The sequence below is a fragment of the Bos indicus x Bos taurus genome, chromosome 7 (genome assembly GCF_003369695.1).
Source record: "Bos indicus x Bos taurus breed Angus x Brahman F1 hybrid chromosome 7, Bos_hybrid_MaternalHap_v2.0, whole genome shotgun sequence".
Taxonomy (NCBI): Eukaryota; Metazoa; Chordata; class Mammalia; order Artiodactyla; family Bovidae; genus Bos; species Bos indicus x Bos taurus.
This window is the reverse complement of record NC_040082.1, coordinates 8,893,400-8,920,262: the sequence shown is the minus strand read 5'-3', so window position 1 is coordinate 8,920,262 and position 26,863 is coordinate 8,893,400. Positions and strand designations below refer to the sequence as shown.

At 45.2% G+C, this 26,863-nt stretch overlaps 1 protein-coding gene across 12 annotated transcripts in view; it reads left to right on the top strand.

The window, feature by feature from the left end:
- The first annotated feature begins 3,242 nt into the window (after nt 1-3,242).
- PAM (peptidylglycine alpha-amidating monooxygenase) overlaps nt 3,243-26,863 on the top strand; it is a 324,946-nt gene continuing 301,325 nt past the window's right edge. For 7 of the 12 annotated variants that reach the window (XM_027545524.1, XM_027545523.1, XM_027545518.1 and 4 more), the window contains exon 1: nt 3,243-3,322. The gene's annotated coding sequence lies outside the window, so the exon portion shown is untranslated. The remainder of the gene's footprint in view (nt 3,323-26,863) is intronic. The other 5 variants (XM_027545521.1, XM_027545519.1, XM_027545514.1 and 2 more) reach the window with 1 other exon arrangement.

Here is a 26,863-nt window from a genome sequence, read left to right as displayed (position 1 = left end):
TTACTTTCAAATAAGCAATGCAGTATATTATTTCTTTTATGTGCTTTTATAGCACATGCTGTGCAAGATAATTGACTCCATGACTGATGTCTGTATTTCAGAGGAAAATTTACTTGTGAAAGAACAAACATATATTACTAATTTAACATGAGGCTATTCATTAAGTGGCCCACAAGGTGCTTTTTGACGACTTTCAAATTGAAATTAATATTTTTTCTCTTGTCATTCTGAATGTGCATAAGCAAAGTTGACTGCTTGATACAACCAATTTGAAGCTTGTTATACCATTTGGATGTACCTTTCTGTTCTCAATAAAAGTTGGGAACTCTTAGATTTTATTGGAAGCGCTGTGTAATGAGGAAGGGTGCATTTTTATTTCTTTTCAGGGAAACCTACAGGCCAGCACATTCCTGCAACTGCCCAGGTTGAGTTTTGACCACTGGACCCAACTTTACAATGAAATGACTCCCGGAAAAGTCTAAAACTAAGGAGTATGAGAAAGATTCTCCATGGATCTTCATTTACTCTGTTACTTGTGCCCAAAATTCTAAGACACTGTCTTTTCCAAGACCAGCAGTTGTAGGCACCAGCATCTGAAGACCCTGACTCTTTGCTGTGAGGGGGGCTGCCTCGGAGAACCGGCAGGGTTCGGTGGCCAATACTGCTGTGAAGGTCAACTGAGGAAGCGGGAGGTTTATGGACAAATGTCCATCTGCACCAACTTTTAACACAGCCTGAGACCAATTCTGCTGCAGACAAATGAACTTGCTCAGCTTCTTTTTTTTTTTTTTTCCCTACCAGAATTTTTCCCAGGGGAAAACAGGACTCTTTATCCCCACTAGCTGCCTGGACATTTTTCACAAGATTGTATGTATTCTTTATATAAAATTACGATAACTACTACATACAGGGGGATTACCATATTCAGAAAGGATGTACATGGCATAAGGTTCCATTTCAGAGAGGATGTTTCTTCTAGTGAGAAGAGAAAGAACAACTTTATACAGGTCTCTTTGAGCCTCTTGAACTTTCAAAAGCTTACCCTTTTGGACACTACAGGAAACAAGAGAAGGAAAGGAGATTTTACAATTAAATAGGAAGCAGTCTTTCCAAAAAAAAACAAAACTGGGACACTAAGGATCAGTTTTACGATGATGCTTCTAGAGCGCAAAAGTGGACCCCAGGCAAGCGGTTCCCGGAGGCTGGGACAAAGGAGTCTTCTCCTCACTTTTGAAGTGGGGCTGGCAGCTGGCTCACTAAGTACATGCCAGGCTTCAGCGATCAGTGGCTGGACTGTGTACAACCAGCAACGCCCTGAGGCTGGAACCCTCTGGCATCCAGACTTGGTGGTGGCTTCCTCGGGCACACTGGCTCCCTATGAGCGCGGCTGAAGCCGTGGCAGGGTCTAGTAGGACCTCAAGGGTGTCAGAGAAGGCTGCCCAGAGGTAACACTGGTGCTGTTGTCCCAAACGTCCTCCTACATTTTAAAGTAAAAATGTGGTCAACCCATTGGACAGGAAAATGACCTTGACATTACAAATGCACTGAACTTAAGAATAACAACCACTACAAACTTAGGACTCCAGTCCCTCCCCATTTCCTTCTTTTCTCACCTAGATTGACTTATTTAAGGCGGGGGTGGGGGGGGTGGGGAATCCCAACTCCTTGCTTCAGTTAATAACTCAGGGCAGAGGAGACAAAAAAGTGTCTTCAGTTCAGTCGCTCAGTTGTGTCTGACTCTTTGCGACACCATGGACTGCAGCACGCCAGACCTCCCTGTCCATCACCAACTCCCGGAGTTTACCCAAACTCATGTCCATCGAGTCGGTGATGCCATCCAACCATCTCATCCTCTGTCATCCCCTTCTCCTCCTGCCTTCAATATTTCCCAGCATCAGGGTCTTTTCCGAGTCAGTTCTTCGCATCAGGTGGCCAAAGGATTGGAATTTCAGCTTCAGCATCAGTCCTTCCAATGAACACCCAGGACTGATCTCCTTTAGAATGGACTGGTTGGATCTCCTTGCAGTCCAAGGGACTCTCAAGAGTCTTCTCCAACACCACAGTTCAAAAGCATCAATTCTCCGGCTCTCAGCTTTCTTTATAGTCCGGGAGGCAAAGGCAATGGCAAAGTGCGGCTCTTGAGTTAAAGGCGTCTGTTAATTTGTGTGTGTCTCTGGTGGGTGGGGAGTCAGTAATGCACAGCGTCTGGCTGCTGCTGCTACTGCTGCTAAGTCGCTTCAGTCGTGTCCGACTCTGTGCGACCCCACAGACGGCAGCCCACCAAGCTACCCCATCCCTGGGATTCTCCAGGCAAGAACACTGGAGTGGGTTGCCATTTCCTTCTCCAATGCATGAAAGTGAAAAGTGAAAGTGAAGTCGCTCAGTCGTGTCCGACTCTTCGCGAGGCTACTTGGATATAAACCCTTCCGACTGGAACATTCCAGATCCCTGGCGCCCAGTTTTGTCCTGCTTTGGTGGAGGGTGGGGCGGAGGGAAAGGGGTTGATTCCTGGGTTCCGTGTCTGCAGTTTAGGGGCGAACGTGGTCATAGAGTGCGCGCTTGGCGTCGTGCGGGATGAAAAGAGTTTCGGAAAAAAAAAAAAAAAAAGGATGGACAGAAGTGGGAAGCCACGCTAGGCAAGGGCTCCCCGCTAAGGCCAGGGGTGCGGGGAGGGACTGCGCGAACCAGGTGGCCAGGCACGTGCACGGGAAAGGAGACTGCACTTTTCCCGCAGGGTCCACCCGGTGGCCCCGGTTCGCCGGTTCCGCGCGCTTTCTTGGCAAGAGTCCCTAACCCGGGGCGGGAGGAGGAGGGCGAGGGGGTCCTGAACTCTTTCGGGAACAGTCGTCCCAGCCCGGAGCCGGGCGAAAGGAGCCAGTCGGACATTTTCCGCGGCCTCGCTCCGGGCAGCCGGCCCGGCCACCTCGCCTGGCGGCTCCTTGGGCCTCCGGAGCCTCTCGGTCGCGGCCTTGACCCCTCTTCGTGCCCCGGGCGGGAGCCCCGGGTGGCCGCCGCCTCCGGGCCCCGCGTAAGTGCGAACCCCCGGGACGGAGGCCCCCGCGGGGAGACCCCAGGGACGCGGCGCGCGACCGCGCGGGGACCGCGTTCCGCAACCCTCTGCGCGCGGGAGGACAGGCGCGGGGCGGGCCCGGGAGCCGCTCCCCGGAGCGGAGTGCGCGCGGCGGGCGGAGTCACCGGGAGCCCCCGCCGCCCCCGCCGCCGCCGCGCGCTCGGCCTGTCCCCGCCCCGGGTGCCGGAGCCTCGCGACGAACTCCGCCCGCCGCTCGCGCTTCCGTCCCGGGCTGCGCCCGCCGCCGCGCAGGTGGGTGCCGCGGCCGCCGACGGGCGCGCGGGGCGCGGGCGCGGGTGGGGGCGTGGGAGGGGGCCCGGGAAGTTACGCGGATGCCCGCGGGCGCCCGGAGCCCGCTGTCTCGGCTGCCCGCGCGCGCAGGCGTGGGTTTCCACCCGGGCTGCTCGGGGGTCGAGGGGGGGACCTGGCACCGCGCCCAGGGAGGGTCTCGGGGACCGAGCGCGCCTCGCAACCCCTGCGAGCCCCCCCAACTTCTCCGCCCAGCCCTCGGCACCCCTGTGAGCCGAGGCCGTGGGCGAAGGGTCACCCTCCTATCCGGGGCTCCTCACCTTCGTGCTTCTCCTGGCGCCCTCGCCCCTCTGTGGGTGAGATAGTTCTTTCGCCCTTTTCTGCCCCCCCACCCCCCCAACTTGGAGAGCTCTCCCTGCTGGTGAAAAAGGCTCCCCGGTTCCCGGATCGCCACTCCCCCTCCACCCGTCCCTCGCCCCGGACTGGCTTCGGGTGGAAGCGCGGGGCTCAGCCCAGTGGCTGCCCGAGGTGCCCGGGTGTGGGCGAGAGCCGGGAAGCGGTGGAAATTCCCTGCACTCTGGTCTTTCGTCCTTGCCCAGCTCCGCACGCCTTCCTGCCCGTTTTCTGCCAGCCGGAGAGGATAACACACCCGCGAAGGGTGATTGCAGAGGCGGGATGGAAAGTAACCACAGCTCGGATACTTGGAAACTAGGCAATGAAGCCTGCTTCTAAGTCTCCTTCCCATCAAGGTGGCCTTGGGACGCGACCTTTTCTGGACATCCTGTGCTCTCATCTGTAAAACGTGGGTCCACTTTGTCCACTGCTGAGGGTCGGTGTGAGGATCCAGTTGGATGATCTAGGTGTGTTACTTGATTTTGAGCCACGGTCTCTGGTCTCCTGAATGTCCTGTGTTCCAGTTATCTGAGTTCAGGTCCTTCAGCTAAGACAAGATTGATTATATGTCCCTGACTGCTCTGGGTAAAAACTCGTGTTTCTGGGTCTGATATTTAGTGTTCCGAATTGAAATCATCTCTTCCTCACCCAAAGGTGCAGAGCTATGGATCTTACATATTTCCTCTGTGGTCATAGGATTTCAAATAACAGAAGGTTGTTATTGGCACACGTCTTTGGAAATAAGTTCTGTGCTGGCTTAGGCTGCTTGACAGTCTTTAAAACCTCTTTTTTCCATCTTAGGTGCAAATTTAAATTTGATTTTAATTTTAACAGTTCAGGAAGTAGACCTATTTTAGTAAAGTAAGTTCAGAATTTAGCTCAAACAACTTACATGTGCACTATCATTTGTAAAATTTCTGTTTAAAATCACAGGCACAGGAAGCATTGTTAGCACCATTCTTATTTATGAAGAAAGCAGTTAAAAGGCCTAAGAAGCCAGCTTTAGACTTGAGGTTCAATAGCTATGGCCCGTTGTTCATGAATTCCTGATTTAATAGGCGTTTCATGAGTTCCTGTATTGTGCAGTGCATTGTGCTTTTAAGTATAGCCATGCCAAAACCTTGATTGTGTGGATGACAACAAACTGTGGAAATTCTTAAAGAGACGGGAATATCAGACCACCTGACCTTCCTCCTGAGAAATCTGTATGCAGGTCAGGAATCAAAAGTTAGAACTGGACATGGAACAACACATTGGTTCCAAATCAGGAATGGAGTACGTCAAGGCTGTATATCGTCACCCTCCTTATTTAACTTATATGCAGAGTACGTCATGCAAAATGCTGGGCTGGATGAAGCACAAGCTGTAATCAAGATTGCTGGGAGAAATATCAATAACCTCGGATACACAGATGATACCACCCTTATGGCAGAAAGTGAAGAAGAACTAAAGAGCCTCTTGATGGAACTGAACTGGAAGAAGAGAGTGAAAAAGTTGCTTAAAGCTCAACAGTCAGAAAAGTAAGATCCTGGCATCCAATCCCATCAGTTCATGGCAAATAGATGGGGAAACAATGGAAACAGTGTCAGACTTTATTTTTTGGGCTCCAAAATCACTGCAGATGGTGACTGCAACCATGAAATTAAAAGATGCTTACTCCTTGGAAGGAAAGTTATGACCAACCTAGATAGCATATTGAAAAGCAGAGACATTACTTTGCCAACAAAAGTCCCTGTAGTCAAAGCTATGGTTTTTCCAGTAGTCATGTATGGATATGAGAGTTGGCCCATAAAGAAAGCTGAGCACCAAAGAATTGATGCTTTTGAACTGTGGTGTTGGAGAAGACTCTTGAGAGTCCCTTGGACAGCAGGGAGATCCAAGCAGTCCATCCTAAAGGAAATAATTCTGAATATTAATTGGAAGGACTGATGCTGAAGCTGAAACTCCAGTACTTTGGCCACCTGATTCGAAGAACTGATTCATTGGAAAAGACCTTGATGCTGGGAAGGATCAAAGGCGGGAGGAGAAGGGGATGACAGAGGATGAGATGGTTGGATGGCATCACCGACTCAGTGGACATGAGTCTGAATAAACTGTGGGATTTGGTAATGGACAGGGAGGCCTGGCGTGCTGCAGTCCATGGGGTTGCAAAGAGTCGGACACAACTAGTAACTGAACTAACTGATAGAATATATTCCTTGCCCTAGAGAAACTTTCAATCTAACTTAAATACTAATACTTTTATTTCATATTTTATATAAATATCATATATTCTAATAACTACATATGGCAGTGTAGTCAAGAATACATTACTGAAGGCCCTTTAAGACCACTTTTTGGTGAGTATACTCAATAGATTGGAAGCAATAAAGTTAAGCCAGTGTTTTCTGAAATAAAATTTCAAGTGCCTCTACATCATCAAATGGGAGCCATCCTCAGAAATAAAATCTATATTTTTAGAATGAAAGCTCAGAAAAGCATCCATATATGTATACGTAGGAATAAATGTTAAAAACTCTTAAAATGCCTTTCTCTTCTCAGGAGCTCTTCCCAACCCAGGTATCGAACCCAGGTCTCCCACATTGCTGGCAGATTCTTTACCAACTGAGCCACGGGGGATGCCCATTAAAAACTGTAGAAATTTCAGTTCTAACTTTAGTCAGTTAGTGAATCTATGATGTCCATATACAATTTTTTCTCAAGTTCTTGAGAAAAGAAATTATAATGCCTAGGAAAAAAATATAGAGATTGAAATAAGTTGAAACTTGAACACTTTGTGGCCTGGTGGGCCCTGGATTGGTTCTAGAATTTGGCTTAAAAAGTTACAAGATTTGGAAAAAAAAAAAGGTTGCAAGATTCTTAGTGAGACATTTTTAAAGAAACCATTTAAAGAAGGTTTGACTTGGTGCAAAGAAGGGGCAGGAATTCCACCTGGAAAAACCAGATGGACCATCACGTTGTATTTGGTGTGACTTGGTGACATTTCTGATTCTTTTCCTGCTCCTTGGAAGAATTCATCCATCTGCAGGATATGTGTAGAATTTCATAGACATGACCTACCAGTACTTGGCTTTGAGTGGAGAAGGAAATGGCAACCCACTCCAGTATTCTTCCTGGAGAGTCCTATGGACAGAGGAGCCTGGTGGGCTACAGTCCATAGGGTCACAAAGAGTCCGACACGAATGAGCGACTAAGCCACCACCACCGCTTGCCTTTGAGAGCTTGGGCTCAGCTCACACAGGGAGGCAAGGTGGGTTTCTGGGCAGCCTGAGGAATATGAAGTTAACTTTATGCTTTACGCTTGGCCTTATTGCTCAGTACCTTTATTTTCCTATTTGTGACCTGAGGTTAAAGATTGTGTCACTGCCCTGGATCTGTGTGATTTGGTGTAATGGTCATAAAGCCAGAAAGCTTCTTGTGCATGTAAGAACTTTCTCTTGCCTTTTAACTCCTTCAGCCAGTAAAAGCTGATTGTGAAAAGCATGTACAAATAGCCAAAGAGAAGGGCTGTCTGCATTATGTTGCTAGTTGGTGGCCTGTGCTCTCAAGTCTCTTGAGAGTTCAGTTCAGTTCAGTCGCTTAGTCGTGTCCAACTCTTTGCAACCCCATGGACCACAGCACGCCAGGCCTCCCTGTCCGTCACCAACTCCTGGAGTTCACCCAAACTCATGTGCATTGAGTCGGTGATGCCATCCCACCATCTCATCCTCTGTCATCCCCTTCTCCTCCCACCTCCAGGAGAGAAGTTGGCATCATCTTATCTCTACAGTTTACTGTGCTGATGTAGAGAATAAGAGCTGCTTCTTAGCCAAGGTTGAACAGCTAATGCCAGGAGCAGAACTATACTTTCAACAGCCTGAAAATAGTTCTCTGGTTTGTCCTTACCACACGTGGTCTCTTATCATCCAGGGCGCATCAAAAATCTCACATTTATAAATTGTGTATGGTTAAGAATTTTGGCTTTGGGGTTTTGATGGGCGTGGGTTTGAGTCCCACCAGGCATTTACCAGTCTTGTAACCCTGGGTCAGTTACTTAATCTCCTAAGTTACTAGTTTCCTCATCTGCCAGATAGTAATAAAGGAAGTACTTAGCTCAAAGGGCTACTGTAAGGATTAAATGAACTAATCAATGTGAAGTGCTTATTAGCACATTGCCTGTTACTTGTTTCATCCCTATTACGCAGGTAGTTATTTCAGTTTTCTGGGGGGAGGAGAATGACAATTCAGAGGTCCAAAGTTTTAAAATAAATAAGTGCATAAAAATATGAATACATCGCCACCTTCAGTATTTTGAATTAGCCATTCCCAATGGCTTTATTAATTTATTTAACAAGGGTTTATTGAGCTCCTACTATGCATTGGGCCTTCGTAGGCACTGGCATGCAATGGGATACAAGCCAGTTAGTGTCACTCTCTTAGGACCTAAAAGTCTGGGGCAGGGTACAGACTTGTAAACAGAAAATCACAGTCTTGGGTGATTGGTGTGTGGAGTAATACAGAGACCCACAGACGACAGACAGGATGATAGTGGAGGCCTCAGTGGATGGGTGTCATACAGTGGATCGCCTGATCCTAACTGGGGTTGGTGGTGGTCCGGGAAGACTTCCTGTCTTCATCTGGAGAGTGAGTGATAGTCCGAGACTGAAGAAGTTGGAGGACTGAAGAGTGTCCCAGACCAAGGCGAACACAGCCTGATGCTTGGAACCGAAGTCAGGTGGATAATGTACAAGCGTAAAGAGGGGAGAGCTGGAGCGGCGTGGCAGCCAGAGAACCCAGGCTTCGTCTAAAGGGATCAGTAGAAACTCAACTGCAGCCCAGCGTTGTCAGGTTGGGACGCAGCCAACTGTTGCCAGACGCCCTGATTTTTAAAGAGGAGCTTAATATTCATATTTCATAAATGTGAAATGGCCGAAATGTTTTTAAAACTTATCGTGGGGGCCATAACAGACGCATTTTGTAGTTGGTATTCAACCCGGGGCCACCCCTGTTTGGCCTGCCTTTTAGGGAATGAGAGAAGTTTAGTGCGGCTAAAGGAAAGCATCTTAGAAGAGGCGATGGAAGAGCCCGTAGGTAGGGGCAGACCTGCTTCCTTCAGGGCCTCGTGGCGCTGGCTGAGGAGGGCTGGCTTCATCCGGAGCGCGGCGGATGACCCCGAAGGCTGGACCGAGAGCGCTGATGAGGTTTGTGTTTACGAGGTGCATTCGGGCTGTTTCTGCGTGTGTGCGCGTGCGCGCATGTTCCATCACTCATTCAGGTCTGATTCTCTGCGACCCTATGGACGATAGCCCGTCCATGGGATTTCCTAGGCAAGAAGATGAGTGGGTTGTCATTTCCTACTCCAGGGGATTTTCCTGACCGAGGGATCGAACCCACGTCTCCTGTGTCTCCTGCGTTGGCAGGCAGATTCTTTTTTACCACTGTGCCACCTGGGAAACCCCTATTCCAGCTACTGTATGGAAAAATGCCTGGGAAGAGGCTGTAGTGATAACTGTTTCTAAAGCTGTCACAATGGTGCTATTAAGAAATCCGTCTTGGGGCTGGTGCTCTGGGACGACCCAGAGGGATGGTACCGGGAGGGAGGAGGAAGGAGGGTTCAGGTTGGGGAACACGTGTATACCTGTGGTGGATTCATGTTGATATATGGCAAAACCAATACAATATTGTAAGTTAAAAAATAAAATAAAATATATATATATATAAAAAAGAAATCCGTCTAGAAGCAAATACTCAAGCAGGATTGGAGAGAGATGGGTAGATTGCAGAGATGTGTTTGAACTTCCACTGTTGGGAAATAGCTCTCCCTTAGTCCCTCAGGTGTCCGCACATCTTGTGAGCAGAGGCGCTGACTATTTTCATTCCAGACTATCTTTTCAGGGGCTTTGGTACAGCATATAGCTATGGAAAATAGAAGTAGTCTTTGTCTATGGAGCAAAGCATAGGTCAGTTTACTGTGCGTTGTAAAAGATTTGGTACACTCTAAGCTCAGGAACCCCCTCTCTAGTGCAAATCATTGGGTAGATAGGTATTGCCTGCCCTCTGCCCGTCATACTGTGGGAATTGGGTTTCATAGAATGGCATAACTATGCTAATACTCCTGCTACTGGTTTTTTTGTTTTTTTTTTTTTGAGTAATGTACTCCTTTGTCTCTGATCTAGTAATCTCATTCCTTGTGCCAGCATCCATGAAACTGTGGCACGCTTATTTGTTAGTACTAGTCGTGGAGCTTAGCCATGGGTCACATTGTTTAGACTTGTTTCGATTAATTAAAATGAAAAAGTGTTACTTCCTCAGTCACTCTAGCCACATGGCAAATGCTTAATAGCCACAGTGATGAGTGGCTACTGTAGCAGGCAGAGCAGATAATAGAACATTTCCATCGTTGCAGAAAGGTCTGTTGGATGTCGCTGGGTTAAAGCTTCAGACTTTTTGTATTCTTGGATGAGTAGAGGCCAACGCTGTTGACTATGGCAGCATACAGATGATGCCTGTTAGATGGTGTTAGATTCATAGAGGTTCCTTTGTACAAAGGAAATATTTCCGCATGAATAATTTGTACAGTATTTAGTTCGTACCTGCTGGGGAAAAAATGTAGAGAATTGTCTGCCGTGTCGGCTTGGAGACTGGGCAGACTGGGGCCATGTGGCTATTCAAGTTCTACATACAGGTGGCATTCCTCAAAATCACACATGACCATGAGCTAGAGGTCTGGGCTGAAAGGAGCTGGAGCCTCTGAACGCTGCCTTCAGCTCCACCTCCCAGCCGTGCCTAACGGGCAAGGACAAGAGTCGCACGTTGGCAGTGAGGTTCCGGAACCCAGCCGGTCCAGCAGCCCCCAGACAGCGCCCGCTGTCACCCAGCTGTGCCACCTGCATGCAAGGAAAGAATGGGGGGACAGGGAGATTTCCACGTGGCTCCTGTTCAGGGAGTTTATGAGGACGGCCTCAGGAAAAGAAGAAACTGGACTCCAAAAAAAAAAAAACCCAACCCACAAAAACACAGAAGTGTACATCACAGCCTTGAATGACACAGCGGAGGTCGGGGAGAACTCCAGGACCCAAGAAAAGCAGCAGATCCGCGCCGCTATCAGATGCGGGCAGCTCGTGTTGAGGAGGGTGTGGACCACAAGCTCTGGAAGAGAAAGCACAACTTTCTTCCTGTCCTTCTGTAATTCTGTCCGTCTAGCCAACAGCTGCAGCAGCCACAGGGGACACATCTTGACCCGTACTGAGGGTGCCATTGACTGCTGGTGCTGCGGTTACAATGTGAGCAGAACAAGAGACGGGTAGGAATTCTAAAGAGTACAGGTGGAGACCCTTATGGAAGAATCAGGCTACCATCTGCTGTTTCTATGGGTAGAAATGACTTTTCAAAAACTTCAGATATTGTGAATTTCACGTACCTGTGCTGGAAGAAATTTGCTTCACGATGGTCGTTATTTGTAGCACAGTCAAATTTCACTTATATGAAGACTAATTCATGTTTTTTTAAAAAAATCAAAGTTTTAGACTGTTTTAAAGATTGATCTTATTGAGTGCTTATATTCATGACCCAGAACCTGCTAAGGATGCCCCCTTGTAGAACTCCTTTGAAGAAAGTTTTCATAAAGAGGAAATGTTAATTTTGAAGTAGAAAGATGATCATTTGCATGTAATTGGAGAAGGCGATGGCACCCCACTCCAGTACTCTTGCCTGGAAAATCCCATGGATGGAGGAGTCTGGTGGGCTGCAGTCCAGGGGGTCGAGAAGAGTCGGACATGACTGAGCGACTTCACTTTCACTTTTCCCTTTCATGCATTGGAGAAGGAAATGGCAACCCACTCCAGTGTTCTTGCCTGGAGAATCCCAAGGACTGGGGAGCCTGGTGGGCTGCCATCTATGGTGTCCAACAGAGTCGGACACGACTGAAGCGACTTAGCAGCAGTAGCAGCAGCAGCAGGAGAAGGAGACGGCAACCCACTCCAGTATTCTTGCCTGGAGAATCCCAGGGACTGGGGAGCCTGGTGGGCTGCCATCTATGGGGTCGCACAGAGTCGGACACGACTGAAGCAACTTAGCAGCAGTAGCAGGAGGCTTCTATAGTGCTTAAAGAAAACTTGCATGAGTTATACATTTACCTCTTGCTTGCCCTACTAATTTCCACAGATAATCCTTCTCCAGTTGCAGTAACTTCTGGGAGAGTCAAGGTCAGCTGCTATCAGGGTTTGTACTAATGTACAGTCCCTTCATAAAGGTTTCAGTTAGGGAGGTTTTACTCCATTTAGTGTTTTAATGCTACTTTGCTAAATTTTTTTTTTTTAATTGTGAGTTAAAAATATTTTATTTTGGTAGGAGTGGAAAAGGTTGGTGACTCCCCTGGCCACATTCTCCCCTCCTCTGCCCCCCAAAATATGGCCACATCAGTCGTCAGTATGCTTTCCTTTTTCTCTTCTGGCTTCTTTGCCACGGTTCCTAACCCGAGCTTCAGGCTTGCGTTGACTCGTGCCTCCCCTCTCTTTATACAGACAGTGTGGCATTATAAATCATTGTCTGTTGTATTTCTGAAGATCAGAATTTCACCAGTTTCATGCTGTCCCTTCTCAGGCTGGGTGTGGTAAATCATCTTTGGAAAACTGGCTCCAGTAGCGAAACAAACCAGGAAACATGCTGTTTATTGCATGAGTCACTGATGGATTCACGTGAAAGGAAATGATACCAGATTGCTTTTCACCCACGTCACTGTTAACATCTTATTTTAAAATCGGCCTGAAATAAGGAAATCAAAATAAAGCTGTCAGCTCTTTGTTGCCCTAGAGAATTTAGAGGGATCTGGATTCTGACGTTAGGTGATTATAACAGTAACCCTGAGGTCACATATTCGGCTTCATCTTTTAACCTGTGACTTCCTGTCATGCTCAGAACTTTTGAGGGTATGCATTTTGTCAAGTTGCACACCAATAATTTTAATCAGGAGCAAAGTAGGTTCATTCTATTATAAACCATTTCCTCCATGGCCAAGTTGCCTGACTTAGCTATTCAGTTCAGTTCAGTTCAGTTCAGTTGCTCAGTCGTGTCCAACTCCAATTTTTGACCCCATGAATCGCAGCACGCCAGGCCTCACTGTCTATCACCAACTCCTGGAGTTCACTCAGACTCATGTCCATCGAGTCAGTATGCCATCCAGCCATCTCATCCTCTGTTGTCCCCTTCTCCTCCTGCCCCCAATCCCTCCCAGCATCAGAGTCTTTTCCAATGAGTCAACTCTTCGCATGAGGTGGCCAAAGTACTGGAGTTTCAGCTTTAGCATCATTCCTTCCAAAGAAATCCCAGGGCTGATCTCCTTCAGAATGGACTGGTTGGATCTCCTTGCAGTCCAAGGGACTCTCAAGAGTCTTCTCCAACACCACAGTTCAAAAGCATCAATTCTTCGGTTCTCAGCTTTCTTCACAGTCAAACTCTCGCATCCATACATGACCACAGGAAAAACCATAGCCTTGACTAGACGAACCTTTGTTGGCAAAGTAATGTCTCTGCTTTTCAATATGCTATCTAGGTTGGTCATAACTTTCCTTCCAAGGAGTAAGTGTCTTTTAACTTCATGGCTGCAGTCACCATCTGCAGTGATTTTGGAGCCCAACTTAGCTATTACTGCATGCCTAATCGACCACAGTGAAATGTCTTTAAAACATTTTCCAGGGGACTAAGGACTTTGGGGAGAATTTTTATAAGGGAAAATGCCAAGGAGGAGAGTCTAAAGGGTTTCTTTGCAGAGATAAATGTCTCCAGAGAGACTGATGAGTCAAGGAGTCTGTTAATAGGATATGTAAAGGTAACCTTTCACCTAGTTACTGCTATTACCTAAGTCATAACTACGTAGTTTTAGCAAATTGTTTGAACTCGTTCCAGTTACTTAATAAAACAGAGCATATTGGTCCCATTCTTTTCTAGTCTGCAGTCAGCCCCACTTCAAAGTTTGCATTGCCCTGGACTTTCCCTGTCTCCTTCTGTTTTAATAGCAGCTTGTCATCCTGTTAGAGTTTCCCACTAATTTCTTTGTCTTCGGCTTTCGTTAAGTGTTTGTGGAAAGTTTTTACATCTGTGTATTCAATATTAACTTCTAGCTTTTTGTTCCTGGTAGGGTAGGCTTCCCCGGTAGCTCAGCGGTAAAGAACCTGCCTGCAATGCAGGAACCACAGGAGACGCAGGTTCCATCCCAGGGATGGGAAGATCCCCCGGAGGAGGGCATGGCAACACACTCCAGTGTTCTTGCCTGGAGAATCCCATGGACAGAGGAGCCCGGTGGGGCTACAGTCCATAGGGTTGTGAAGAGTCGGACACCACTGAAACGATTTGGCACACACGCACACATCACTTATTCAACATCACTTATTCTGTGCCAGCCATGTTCCCAGGGCTACTCTTGACCCTAGAGATCCGAGAGGGAGCAAACCATTCATGATCTGTGGCTGTCGTGGAGTGTAGAGTCCAAGATGAAGACAGTCATTAACTTTTTAAAAAGAAAGCAATTAATAATTGCGTGATTACAAACAGAGGTAAATGCTCTGAATACCGCGGTAGGTTTTGTGGGTTTGTATAACAGGAACCCAAGGAAGTGATGTTTGCATGATAACAGAAGCATGAGTAGGAGAACGTGAGAAAAAGTGGGGAAAAGAGTGTTGCACACAGCAGAGGGAAGTTAGTGCGGAGGCCCCGCAACAGAAGGGAGTAGACTGGAATCAAGGAACTGAGGACTTAGAATTCAGAGGGGAATGGAGTGAGGTGAGGCTGGACACTCAGGCTGGGGCCAGTTAGGAGTTTGGTATTTATCCCAAGGACCATGGAGAGTATTGAAACAGGAGTTGCTGACCCCATGAGATTTTTGTTTTGGTAGGGTCATCTGTGGGGGAGTGAGTTGGACTGGGGGCCCAGGGTGGCGGTGGGGAGTGGTGGGTGGCTTCTGCACTAATCCAAGTGGATTGACAAGAGGCGCTAAGCCTGCTGTATGTACTGGGAGGTGGCAGTGGCAATGGATTAGAAGTGTTTCAGGGGATAAAGCAATTATACTTGGGAAGAAGATGGGATTTTCTTTTATTCATTCAACAAATATTTAGTGAGTTTTAAACTTTATGCCAAGCTTTGGGATGATAACTATGACCAAGATACACAAGATCCCTGTACTCATGGAGTTTGCATATTAATGGGCATGGTGGCTAATCAGTAAATCTAAAAATATATAATAAATATAAATAATAGTATAATAAATATAAATTAAATATATAAATATAATAAATATATAAATATTCAGTTCAGTTCAGTCACTCAGTCATGTCTGACTCTTTGCAACCCCATGGAATTCAGCACGCCAGGCCTCCCTGTCCATCACCAACTCCCGGAGTTCAACCAAACTCATGTCCATCGAGTCGGTGATGCCATCCCACCATCTCATCCTCTGTAATCCCCTTCTCCTCCTGCCCCAATCCCTCCCAGCATCAGGGTCTTTTCCAGTGAGTCAGTTCTTCGCATCAGGTGGCCCAAGTATTGGAGTTTCAGCTTCACATCAGTCCTTCCAATGAACAGTCAGGACTGATCTCCTTTAGAATGGACTAGTTGGATCTCCTTGCAGTCCAAGGCACTCTCAAGAGTCTTCTCCAACACCACAGTTCAAAAGCATCAATTCTTCAGTGCTCAGCTTTCTTCACAGTCCAACTCTCACATCCATACATGACCACTGGAAAAATAATAGCCTTGACTATACAGACCTTTGTTGGCAAAGTAATGTCTCTGCTTTTTTATAAATAAATAAATATATATGTATACATTATTATATATATAATTTCAGATATGTCCTGTAATGAAAAGTGAAGCTGTGTAAGGAACTTGAGAGTGACTGAGTAGGGCCCCTCATATAGGATAGTCAAGAAGGACCTCTTTGAAGATGTGGCGTCTGAACTAAGACCCAAATGAAATGGGAGAACTCACAATGCACAAACCCTCTTCCAAACAGAGGGAAGAGCAAGCACAAGGTCCTGAGATTGGCATGGGAACCCCTCTCCCCCAGAGATTGCCAAGGAGGCCAGGGTGTGTAGAAATACAGGCAGAAAGAAGAAAGATGTCAAGGATGCCTTGCCAGTGCTTGAAACATAGTGTCTAAATAGATTCATTACATTCTCTTCGGTCATAACCAGCTTTTCAAAACCGCACAACTCCAGGTTGCTTAGCCACTCACCCGAATTTAATACTGCTCCTGGGACAGCTTCCTTCTTCACACCTTGCTAAAACCTGATAGTGATGTCTGCATGTCCATTCTCTTGATGGTGACCCTTCTATGAGCTCAGTGGAAGAGCCTGTCTCTTACGTTAAGCCCATTTCAGCTCTCCCTGGACTTCTCAGTCAGTCAGTTGAAGGCCTTCCTCGTGTTCGTTGAGACCTTCCATTTACTTTACTGTTTATTTCCTTGGTGTTTCATGTGTCCACCGTGGTGCTGTGCTGTGCTTAGTTGCTCAGTCGTGTCCACCTGTTTGCGACCCTGTGAACTGTAGCCCACCAGGCTCTTCTGTCCATGGGATTCTCCAGGAAAGAATACTGGAGTGGGTGTCCATGCCGTCCTCCAGGGGATCTTCCCAACCCAGGGATGGAACTCAGGTCTCCTGCATTGCAGGCAAGTTCTTTACCAGCTGATCCACCAGGGAGGCCCATGCACTGTGGGCTTAGTCGCTCAGTCACCTCTGACTCTTTGCAATCCCCACGGTACCTCTTTCCTATTAGTCTCTTTCCATCTCTTCCTTCAAGGCCAAGTTCACAAGTTATGTGTTACCTTTTCTACCAGTTTCTTCTGATCTGCTCCACCTGGCCTGGGTCACGGAGGTCCTCAGCCTACTCAGTCTGCGTGAAGTCATTCTTTTTCTTCCTGGGGTCACTTGGAAAGGCACCACTTCAAAGTGCCACCGTCGTTCCAAATGAAAATACTTAGGATTATATTCTTCCCTACTAGAGAAAAATTGATGTGAACGGCAGCTCTGCCCTGGTGTTCATGTAACACTGGCCAGAACATTTAGCTAGCCGAGGTTTAGTTTCCTTGTCTGCTCACCTATTTCTTCCCCAGCATGGTTGTATGGAGGAAGGGAAGTAAAACATGGAAAATGTGTTTTAAACAAATGCAGGACCTCTTTAACATTTCAGAAGGACGTATTTCCTACCCTCGTCTCCAGGTTTTTCACATCAGTTTGCACCAGGGTGGAATCGTGTGTGCTGCAAGGGTTCAGGGAGCGCCCAGCCACACCCTGCAAGCTGGGGACAACTCAGTCCACGGCCTGTGTGTTCATCTCCTGGGGCTGCTCCAACAAAACCCTACAAGCTAATGGCTTAAACCTCAGGAATTGACTGTCTCAGACTTCCAGAGGCTCTGAGATCAGTGTATTGGCAGGGCTGCTTTCCTCTAGGAGTGTGAGGGAGAGCCCCTCCGCCTTCTTCTCTCTGAACTTTTGGTAGCTCCAGGCGTCCCCTGGCTTGTCGATAGAATTCTCCCTTTGTCTTCACCTGGCCTTTCTTCTGTATGGCACTGTGTTTCCTGTGTTTATTGAGGACACAGTCATTGGATGATAGCCCACTCTTGTGACCTAATCGTAGCTTGATCACCCGCATAGACCCTGTTTCCAAATAAGGTCACATTCACATGTACTAGGAGTTAAGACTTGAACATTTTTTTAGGGCTACGATTCAATTCATATTGACCTGATTCAATACACACTTGAGAAAGGGAAGCCACAGACTTGCTGAACTAGCTCTGTATTACTGGAATGACTCATAGAGGAGCTGCATTAGGTATGTTAGAGCGAGTTTCCTGTATGATACAGGGCAAAATAAGTACTTGGTGAAAAACTAGGTGTGAAATGCTTATTTTAGAGTACTGCAAGTCCTGTTCATTTCAAATTGGTATAACTTAGAGCACAGAGGGCCCGCCAAGAGAAGGAACAAAAGAACCCAATAACCTTTCTTCTGAATTATCATAGTACATCGGTTGTTGTACTGATGTGAATGAAAAAACTGTGCAGTCCGTGTGTGTATTCATATCACCTTTATGTGAACTTTTTTGTGTGGCAAATTTTATTGCTTCTATTGATTTTTTTTTTTTTTGGCCCAGACTGCTTCTCTTTGACTTTCTGGAAGGACACATGTGGTCCTATGACAAACTTATCCCTTCTCTGCTAAACACCCAAAAGAGTCTGCTATTTTTCTCTTATTGGGTGCTCCAGCCCTGCTAATACAACTCATTCCTCTCTTAGACTTAAAAAATAATCACCAGTATTTTTTTTCATCAGTGTTTTTGGTTGTTGCTGTTTTCTTATTTTTTGATAGTGCATGGGACAGTTTGATGCCTTGTTAATCATGGGACAATTTGATGCATTGTTAATCTGTTGATGTTGGAGGATACTTAAGTGCACCCTAGTAGAGTTTCACAGAATTTGACATTACGGTGTTATATTTTGTTTGGTGAACATGTTAATCTTCATAGCCTTTCTTATTCTGGCATGTAAGACAGCCTTTACCTTAGGAACATTGAGGAAGGTTCCTGAAGTTGGTGTGGTAGGATTTTCCTGTACTACTTGGCTGACCAATTTAAAACTAACCATTTTTTATTTCCTAACAGTTTGGCACAGAAGTTTCTTATAGTAAGTTAGTGAGCCTTGGTGAATACTTGACTTTGACCTAGAAAAGTGGCTGTTTTTTGGTCAACTGGAAGAACACAGCTCCCGTGTTCTAAAAAAACATCTGACATACAAAGTTTTTAATTGTTGCATTCCATTAATTTGCTTCATTCTTACTGTTGCATTGAGATTTTCACTAAAGGAAAAGACAGCCATAAGTTGTTAATTTTGCTTATGTAAAAAAAAATAAAGACAATGAATTGTAGAAATACATTCCCTCTTGATGTATTATCAAGAAGGTGTCAAGTAGGAGAAAAAAAATACTTTGATCTTGCTCTTCCACATGCAAGAAGATACCTTCTTTCTGCAACAACAGAAGGGTTAAAGGATATGAACAGGGTAAAATAAAAGAAGATTAAATTTATTGCTACCTTAATCTTCATCGTCTGCAAATCTTGATTCTTCCTTGTTCTTTTTTTAAAAAATAATATCATCTATTTATGTATTTTCGGCTGTGCTGGGTCTTCCTGGCTGTGTGGGCTTTTCTGCAGCTGCGGGGCACAGCCTTCTCATCGCAGTGGCTTTTCTTGTCGTGGAGCAGGCGTTCTAGGGCACACGGGCTGCAGTAGTTGAGGTTCCTGGATCAGTACCTGTGGCCCCGGTCTCTAGAGAACAGGCTCAGTACTTGTGGAGCCGGGCTAAGGCATGCGGGACCCTCCCGGGACCAGGGGTCGAACCTGTATCGCCCGCACTGGCTGGACACCTCTTTACCCCAGAGTCACCAGGGAAGCCCCCTTCCTTGTTCTTAAGTAAATGACGTTTTTGACAAATGTTTTCCCTCAAAAACATAAATACCAGAAGGTCAAAATAGTTACTGAAGTGATAAGATCAACCAAAAATATGTTGAAGAGAGAATGTGTCAGAAAATTTCATGGCTTGAGGAGTGACGTAGATGGTGGTGCTGGGGGCGGGGAGAGTTAGGGCAGGATATTTTAAAAGGTATATTTATTCCTGGAGTCAGGAAAAAACCTTGTTTCTGACTGTTTCAATTTTTTTTTTTTTTTTGCTATTTCTGGTTTTGCAATCTTCCATTGTTCCAAGTTAAAATATTTATGTGTGTGTTCTTTCTCCCTAAAACATGACCTTCAGGCCACACCTGGGACTGTCTGTGTTTTGTGTAATTTCAGCATCCAGTGGGGTTTTTGACCCTGGGGTGCTTAGCCAGTAGGCTCCAGCACAGTTGTTCATCTCCTGGTACCATTTACCCTACTTGGTGAACTCCTTACACATTTCCTGAGACGCAAATACAAATATATACATATATTTATATACATCAGTTCAGTTCAGTTCAGTCACTCAGTCGTGTCAGTTCAGACGCCATGGACTGCAGCACACCAGGCCTCCCTGTCCATCACCAACTCCCAGAGTTCACTCAAACTCATGTCCATTGAGTCGGTGATGCCATCCAGCCATCTCATCCCCTGTTGTCCCCTTCTCCACCTGACCTCAATCTTTTCCAGCATCAGGGTCTTTTCCAATGAGTCAGTTCTTCGCATCAGGTGGCCAAAGTACTGGAGTTTCAGCTTCAGCATCAGTCCTTCCAGTGAACACTCAGGACTGATCTCCTTACTTATATACTTATAAATAAGTGTGTGTGTGTGTGTGTATATATATATATATATATATATACACAATATACTTGAAAGCTACAGGGGCTTTTTTGAAGAGGTTAAGTATATGGACTTAAGAGTCAGCCTTGGGCTTAAGCCCCAGGTGTGACATCACCAGCTGTGTGATTCTGGAGAAGTGACTCACTCTGCCTCATTTCATCATCTCTGAAATCAGATCATAATAACAGTAAACTGGCCCTTTGGTCTTTATTATGGACCAGACGCTGTTCTAAGCATATCACGTATTTTTAACGGCCGAGTCTCACAGCAACCCTTTGAGGTAACTTCTGTTATCTCCACTTGCAAGTAAGGAAAATGAGATAATTTGCCCAAGGTTGCGTAGTATTAAGTACTGGGGCAAGGGAATCTGTAGACTGCCTTAGGGGCCTTGTGTCACCTGGAAAGCGACGGGATGACCGTGTAATGCCCTTAGATCGGAGCCTGGCACAGAGCAAGCACTCGGACAGCTGCCCCTCCCTACTTCTGCCGTACCTGTTAGGGTGGCTGCTCTCACACCTGTTCTTACTGCCGTGCAGGCCACGGGGCTGCCTGTGCGGCTGGGCAGCACCCGTCGTTGGTTAGTGTTGCGTTCGTTTCAGGGGTACAGCATGGTGATAGATTCTTTTTCAGATTCTTCTCCACTGTGGAGGCAAGCCCACCTGCACTTGCGCTCCCCTGGGGGCTCAGACTGTAAAGAATCTGCCTGGCATGCAGGAGACCTGAGTTCCACCCTCGAGTTGGGAAGATCCCCTGGAGAAGGGAAAGGCAACTCCAGTGTTCTTGGCTGGAGAGTTCCATGAGCAGCAGAGCTTGGCTGGCTGCAGTCCATGGGGTCGCAAAGAGTCGGACATGGACTGCGTGAGTAACACTTTCACTTTCCATTACAGGTTTTTACAAGATGCTGAGCGTGGCTCCCTGTGCTGTACGTGGGTCCTTGGTGTTTGTTTTATATGTACTAGTGTGTGTATGTTAATCCCAAACTCCTGATTTATCCCCCTTTCCCTTTCCCCTTTGGTGACCCTAAATTTGTTTTCTGTGTCTGTGAATCTATTTCTGTATTGTAAGTACGTTTATTTGTATCATTTACTGCTCTTCATATTGTCTACTCTGATTCATACCTAACTGCATCTTAATAGTAGTTAATAATTTTCCTAAATACTCTCTACAGACTCTGAAAAAATGGCACTAATAATCTCTCTCTCATGTTTTTTCTACCAATGAAGTCATGCTTAGATTGGTTCTCAAAGGGAACCAATATTTATATTTGTTTTTAAACCTAACATTTTAGCAGGGCCATATAATAAAGTATTTTGGAACATTTCAAAGTTGCAGCTATGCAGGGCCAAAAAAAAAAAAACACCAAAACTGTAGGGCTTTGGTTAAACGTTTTTGGGAGTTATAAACTGCTGGTGGCTATTTAGATTTTCTCCAAAAAAAGTTAGGCCCTGTTACAATGTAAAACATTTATTTTTTGGTACACTGTGTACTTGATTCTAGGGTTTAAGGTTTGAGGGTGGTTGAGAACTATTATCACCTTATAACATTTTTTTCTGAAAATTATCTATTTCATCATTCTATTATAATACTCATTTGAAAAATGAAAATAAGCCGATTTGCCAGTTGGGAATGAACTTGAAAATCTTTGCCATTTTTGCTCCATTCTGGACAGGAGAAGGGCTTCCCAGGTGGTGCTAGTGGTAAAAAAAACAGGCCACCAACGCAGGAGACGGTAAGAGATGCGGGTTTGATCCCGGGGTCCGGAGGATCCCCTTGAGGAGGGCAGGGCAGCCCACTCCAGTATTCTTGCCTGAGGAATCCCATGGACAGAGGCGCCTGCGGGCTGTAGTGCATGGGGTCACAAAGAGTCGGACATGACTGAACTGACTTAACACACACAAGCGGGAGGAACACAGAAGATGAGGAGAAAACAGGGTCACTGTTTACAGCGTGGCCTTCCTGGGGTGTAGGCTCACCAGCTGTGTACCAAGCAGTTTTTCATCCGTGTGGCGTACTTGGTGCTGCTGATGTCTCTGTCTCCTTCCCGCAAGCGCTGCATATGTGCACCATGATGCCTCGTGGCTTAGTCTAGAGTTTCCAAATGGGGGACATGGAGGAGGAGAGGCTCGGGAGAGGCCGTTTAGCACCCTGAGAAGAGGACATTGACGTTGACACTGCTGTCAGCTAAATTTTGAAGCCTTTCAAAAAGAAGAGTACACTGTATGCCCCCGATTTTATAGAGAGAAGCTTAACACCAGTTGAAAAACTTAACATTCCAGAAAGGTTTATGATCCAAGTGGCTGGAGGACCCCTCAGAGGCTGCAGTGCCCTGGATCATCTGTGGCTGGATTTAAGAGAAGCAATGTTTGTGTGTTCTTATTCTGGTAAACTAGGGACACCGATATCATCATGATTGTTTCCACTGATTGAGGTACTTTCGTGTGGAGGAGAAGAAAAACAGCTTCCTAGTGTTAGACGTTACGGGCAGGTCTTGGCCTGGCCTCTCACTGGCTACGTGACCTTTGGGCAGATGACTGAGCATCCCAGGGCCTCAGCTTTAGCATCGTTAAAACCGGAGATATGCTGGGACCTATTTCAGAGAGTGTGGTGACTCTAATTATTCTTTGAGTGATGTCTATAAAGTGTTATATGCCTAAAAATGCATGAAAGCAGCAGCAGAAATGCATGCATTCTGTATGCAACTGCATACAAACATGCAGCAGATTGCATGCGTGTCTGGCACGTGGTTAACTGCCCAGTCACTGTTGGGTGTGTTGATTCGATGTTATGTGCTTTCCCTGGAGTACCTCTGATGCATTCTATAACCCCACAGTGTAAACCATTATCCCAGTTTTACAGAAGAGAAAATCGAGGCTCAGAGATGACCGCTTTGCTTTGAATGTGACGGCTTGTGAGAATGGTCTTTCTGTTGCCACCCCCTCGCCTGATGGTTGTGCTCTGCTGTTAGCTATTAACACCTGATTTGTGAGACAGAGTGGAAGTGGGTTGTGATCTGTTTTTTTTTTTTTTTTTTCTCCTCAAAATTGTGTGCTAGGATGCTTTTGATGTTCACGTGATACACACAGTGTCCTCAAACTTTGGAAATAGTTCCTTTTCCAAGGGAAACATCCTCAGTTTGACTTAATTGTGTCTGTCATAATGTTACATACATAGATGCCAATGCAGAATAAATGTCAGGTTATAGCACTTATGCAGGAGAAGGCAATGGCACTCCACTCCAGTACTCTTGCCTGGAAAATCCCATGGATGGAGGAGCCTGGTGGGCTGCAGTCCAGGGGGTCACTAAGAGTTGGACACGACTGAGCGACTTCACTTTCACTTTTCACTTTCATGCACTGGAGAAGGAAATGGCAACCCACTCCAGTGTTCTTGCCTGGAGAATCCCAGGGACGGGGGAGCCTGGTGGGCTGCCGTCTATGGGGTCGCACAGAGTCGGACACGACTGAAGCGACTTAGCAGCAGCAGCAGCATAGCACTTATGAAGTTATAAAAGAAAACAAATTTACAAATTAAATGCCAACAGAACTATACAATCAATAAAAATTCAAGTAATTACATTAATTTATGCGACAGATGTGCTGTTTTGCTGAAAGTAAGCTTTCGATTTTGGGCTTATCCATACTCAGGATGGATTTTGTTTGATCTGTGCCTACTTTTCACTTTATGATATTAGGTAAGTGTTAGTCACTCAGTGGTGTCCGACTCTTTGTGACCCCATGAACAGTAGCCCACCAGGCTCCTCTGTCCATGGGATTTCTCAGGCAAGAATACTGGAGTGGGCTGCCATTTCCTTCTCCCGGGGGTCTTCCCAACCCAAGGATCCAACGCAGGTTGCCTGCATTACAGGCAGATTCTTTACCGTCTGAGCCACCAGGGAAGCCCTATTGCTCATATTGTAAACCTTTGAATATCTGTAATTTCATATAGTTTAACCTAAAAAATGTCTTTTAAAATAAATATATAACTTGGTAGTAATCACTTTAAGGTGTTATTTGTTAGTTCAGAATAATAGAACTTTAGGAATACCAGTTTTAACGGTTGTTACTTGATGAAACACGAGAAGCTGTTTTATTCTCTTTGGTTCAGTTTTTAAGTGTAGACTGCGCCTTAGTCTTAGCTCTGAGCTTAGGGTCTGGAATCAGACTTCCTGGGTTCATCTTGCTGCAACAGTTTGTTTTACATAAAAATTGCTGTGAGTTTTACATTTCTTTCTGATAAACTAACACTGCTGGGTTAACAGGTATGGAGATGCAAAGTCCTTGCTTTGTGTTGTATTTCCTTGCCATTTACACTCAGCATGCAGAAGAGAGCCCAGTCTCCCACACCCCATATCAGGAATTATAAAACATTCCCCATGAAGCGCCAGGAGGGTAAATACTTTAAGCTTTGCTGACCACATGCACACATACACTCTCTGAAGCAGCTATGTAGCCCTGCTGTAAGAGCAAGAAGGCAGCCTTAGGTAATACATAAAACTTTACGGATGGACGCTGACATTTAAACTTCATCCAGTTTTCACGTGTCTCAAAATATCACTCTCTAAAGTTTTTTCCAACAATTAAAAAACGTGAAAACCATGCATTCTTAGCTTGAAAGCTGAACAGAAGCAACAGCAGGCATTTGACTTGGTAATTTGGTGAAATGTGAGGCATTTTGTGTTACTTTAAGAATTTTTTTCAACTTTTTAATTGTAGTAAAACACACACATCACAAAGTTTACCATCTTAACCATTTTCAAGTATAAAGTTCAGTAGTCATAATATAACAGATGTCCAAAACTTTTTTATCTTGCGAAACTCTACCCACTCAACCAGTTCCCGCTTCCTCCTCCCCCCCGCCTGGGTAACCACCATTCTCCTCTGTGTTTCTATGAATTTGACTACATACCTGATATAAATAGCCTCATCCAGTGTTTGTCTTTCTGTAACTGGCTTATTTCACTTAACATAACGTCACTTAGAACTTTTTGCACACAGGCTTTCCTTTTTTTAGGTGTCTTGCTAATTCTGGATCAAATAGAAATGTTTTAAATCTAGTCTGATCTGTTGGGATTGTGAATGTTCTTTATGTTTTGTAGCTTTGGGTTTATCTTAGAGCACACATACATTTTGTAGGAAAACAAAACAAAACAAAACAATGCTTCGAGAATGTCTGTGTTGGACATTCAGGTTGTTCCTGCTGATATCTTAGGGTAGGACCCTTAAACTGGTGAACAATCTTATTCTGACTCATTTATTGAACAGTTATTTACCAGGTCCCCTGAGGCCTGAGTTCGATTTCCTGGGTCTGGAAGATCCCCTGGAGAAGGAAACAACAACCCACTCCAGTAGTCTTGCCTGGAAAATCCCATGGACAGAGGAGCCTGGCAGCTGCATACAGTCAGTAGGATCGCAAAGAGACGTCACTAAACAATGACACTTTCTCCGTGCCAAATTCGATTATCCTCTGTTGTATTAATAGAAATTTGGTTTGCTCCAGTATATCCTTTTTATTGAATACTCAGTTGCCATAACGTACTGCTGTTTGAACAATTAGTTATTCCAGTTTAAAAAAACTACAATCTATTAGAGCAGAAATTTTCTGCAGACTGAAAATTTATAAGAAATAACAAAGCAGTGTTTAACATTTTTTAAGATGAACAAAATGCTTAAAACACACGTGAAGAGTTTAAACCTACACTATTACGTTCACTTTTCACTTTCATGCATTGGAGAAGGAAATGGCAACCCACTCCAGTGTTCTTGCCTGGAGAATTCCAGGGATGAGCGAGCCTGGTGGGCTGCCGTCTATGGGGTCTCACAGAGTCAGACACGACTGAAATGACTTAGCAGCAGCAGCAGCAGCAGCATTATGTGCCAAAATTGCCATTATTTGAAAAAAAAAAAATCAGTGAACAAATTAAATAGCTTTGAAAAAGTTATCATTTAAAAATATTTAAATGTGATACAAATTTACTGCCTGACGTTAAGAAACTGAACATAAAAGAAGGAAAAAAATCAACCAGAGTCAATTACTGTTGGCATTTGAGTGTATATCCTAACAAATAGGTGAGCGGATAATAGAGAACAGAATCATATTCTGTTTGCTGTTTTATAATCTGTCATCTGTTTACTCACTGTTTGCATTCTAATCTAATTTGTGGCTCTATGTCTGTTCCCCCTTTTTCTTCATTTTAAGTGACCTGGTAAAAAAATAACTAAATTTTCTTATTTTTTCTTTTTCAGTCATTTCTTTAGTTTCTATCTTTTTGACCCTCCACCTAACTTAGTTTTTAATACACCTGGTTGTGTGTGTGTGTGTGTGTGTAGGCCTTTGTAGTGCAAAGTATAGCTGAAGTTTAAGCTCCTCCTCAGTTTTCTTAAAACAATTTAGATAACAGCCTATTTCTCCCTGTTAGTTTATGACTTCTCTTTTATCATATGCGAGTACAAAGCATTCCTGGGAAGTTTAGAAGTTTATTCTTCCCCTTTGATGTGTTTATCTATACTTTATAGATACTGCCCTGATCTTATTTTTGTAGCTTGAAAATAGATTCATATCCTTTTTCTTTCAGTTAGCTTTCCTTTTATTTATTATTCCTGATCATCTCTTCTTACCCAGTGCTGTGTATCAGTTATCTGGGCAGCTGTGGCAGAATATACGTGGTCTTTACAAATTGCAGTTCAGTGAGTCTAAGGAGGGACACAGCGGGTGTAGTCCGAGAAAACTCTGGTGGGTTCTTACACGGGTCCATATGTAAGAGGCCCTGTTCAGTGGCATTAGAACTGTTCTACTCAACCTTGATACTTTTAATGGAGTTGCATTAAACTTAGCAATTAATTTTGGGAGAAATAACATTTTTG